The sequence below is a fragment of the Myotis lucifugus genome, unplaced genomic scaffold (genome assembly GCF_000147115.1).
Source record: "Myotis lucifugus unplaced genomic scaffold, Myoluc2.0 scaffold_95, whole genome shotgun sequence".
Classification (NCBI taxonomy): domain Eukaryota; kingdom Metazoa; phylum Chordata; class Mammalia; order Chiroptera; family Vespertilionidae; genus Myotis; species Myotis lucifugus.
Window position 1 is genome coordinate 3136387 of NW_005871143.1, and position 2393 is coordinate 3138779.

The 2393-nt window shown below is 52.7% G+C and overlaps 1 pseudogene; it reads left to right on the forward strand.

The window, feature by feature from the left end:
- The first annotated feature begins 551 nt into the window (after positions 1 to 551).
- Positions 552 to 1530, forward strand: LOC111826674 (annotated as a pseudogene).
- Positions 1531 to 2393: the final 863 nt, after the last annotated feature.

The following is a 2393-nucleotide window of genomic DNA, read 5'->3' on the forward strand; positions in this document are numbered from 1 at the left end:
GAGACCAGGAACCTAGATTCTGGTCCCAGGCCTGGCTTTCTGAGTGGTCCCGAGACTGCAAGGCTTGCATCCTCAGCTGCAACCTGGGAGTAACAGCCACTCCCTGGCTGCAATATGGAGAAAGTGAGGGTGAAAGGGAATAATGGGTATGAAAGGGCTTCGGAACTGAGAAACATGCTACAATGTAAAATGGGAGACGTGCAGCCTTAAAAGGAAGAGAATTCTGACATATGCTACAACACGAATGAACCATGACATTATGCTAATGAAATAAGACAGTCACAAAAGTAATAGTTCCCTATGGCTACCAGTTCAGGCGATGAATAAGAAAATAAATGCCTTGATGAGTAGAAAAGTATTCCAGAGGAATATTTCAGTTTTTCAGAATTCTCTCACAAAAGCTTCCCGAAGGTTTCAGAGGTCCCAGGTAATACAATATGGAAAAGAAGTAATGCATGCCCTAAGCTAAAAATATAATTTAAAAACCTTGCAGTCGGAGGGTGGCAGACTGGCTGACTGCCCAGGGTTTGCTCAGGAGATGAGCACCAGGCATGGCAGGTGTGGGGCTGCAGGCAACACTGCACTGGCTGCTGTGTCCAGGCCACTGTGGCCAGCGAGCCACCTGGTCCTCACCCTCCTGCTCTGGCTGTGGATCTTGGATCCTGGTGCCTACTGATCTGACAGGTGTGCGGTGAGCTCAGTTTTCACCTGTGCGCTCTCTACCAGGGTCTTTAGTGACTGGTGCATGCCCTCATGTCCCCGGAGGTCTGCAGTCTCCTGGTCCCAGGGCCACCTACACCAACAACACGATCAGCCTACATGATGCTGAGTTCTCACTGCAACTGAGAGCTTCAGTGCCACCATGTGTGGCATCCTGATTGAGCACCAACAGTTCCCAAAGGAAATTCAGAAGTGCGAACACAGCCTCAGCTTTGACATCCATGGCTTCCACGGGACATTCAGAAAGAGCCTCTGATAAAGATCGGCACCTTCCACCGTGTGCAGGAGGGGATGGCCCGCAGAGGCCACCAGCCCACGCCAGAGGAGGAGGCGCTCTACCTATACGGGACATCTAGCCTATCCCACTGTATCAGATAAGACGCTTCTGGCAAGAGTCCCTCCAGCAAGCAGGTCATGGGCATCCTGCTCCCGGAGGTGGCCCTGCTGTTCTGTGTGGTGGACCACTTCCTGGGTGTCTATAAGGTTGTGACAGGCGCCATTCCAGACATGCATGTGAAGGGCCTCCTGTGCCAGTGGATGGAGCAGGCCATGGAGAAGTACATCCTGAGACGGAGCGAGACATTCGCTTCCTGAGCCACCTGGTGGCCCGTGGGAAACAGCTCCTCATCACTAACGTCCTTTCAGCTCCATGGACAAGGGGGTTCGCATATGGTGGGTCCTGACTGGTGCCAGCTCTTTGCAGTAGTCATCATCCAGGAACACAAGCCCAGCTTTTTCACTGACCCGGCAAGCCTTTCAGAAAACTCCATGAAGGACTCGGGGCAGGGAGACTACATCACCACCTGGTAAGGCAAAATCTACTGACAGGGAAACCTGCTTCCTTCCCGCACCTGACAGAATGGCTCAGTCCAGCATGCTCTACTTCAGGGACACCTCTCAGGGACCTGGAGGGTCTCAGGCTTTGGAAGGGCTGCCACGTGGTACCTCATCCCCCAGCTGGAGCTGGCACCCACGTCCTCAGTATGTACTCAGTGACGCGGCAGCAGGTGCTCCCGGGGCTGTTGGGGTGAGTGCGGATGGATCTGCAGGTGCAGGGTGCAGATCTGCAGGTGCTGGCTGCTTGGGAGAAAAAGCAGGGGCTGATGGGGGTGTATTACCAAGACCCTATTCAACACTCAATTTGAGAGCATCTTCCACAGCCCCCCTACTTCTCAGGGTGACTCATGCACTTCTCAGATCTCTACATGGCTTCTCTCTCAGCAGACCTCAGCTATCATTTCACAGAGAACCACAAACCACAGCACACCAGACCCCCTCTTCTCCCTTCAGTTACCAGTTCACCTGCACATGAACCTTTCCTTGGGTCTCCAAGGACTCTGTTGAAATGGCTTTTTCCAAGGCCCACCAGGTCAGCCATGGCTTTGCTCTTGAACCCAATGGCACTTCTCTGCATTCATGTCTCAGTCTCAGCTTGTACTTTCCTACTTCCTCAGCCTCTCTTCCCTCAGTTCCTAAAGCATCGCAGCCTCCTGGTTTTCCTCCTCATTCTCAGACAGTGGATCCTCAGACTCCAGGCCATGAGTCCAGCCCTTTGAGTAACTCTTCCTCAGGGCGGCTATCTCACCTTCTTTCTCTTCTCTCTCTGCCTATTGTTTTTAACCCCTAGGTATCTTTGGAATCCATTGACTTTCTCCTGCCACCTCACACCATCA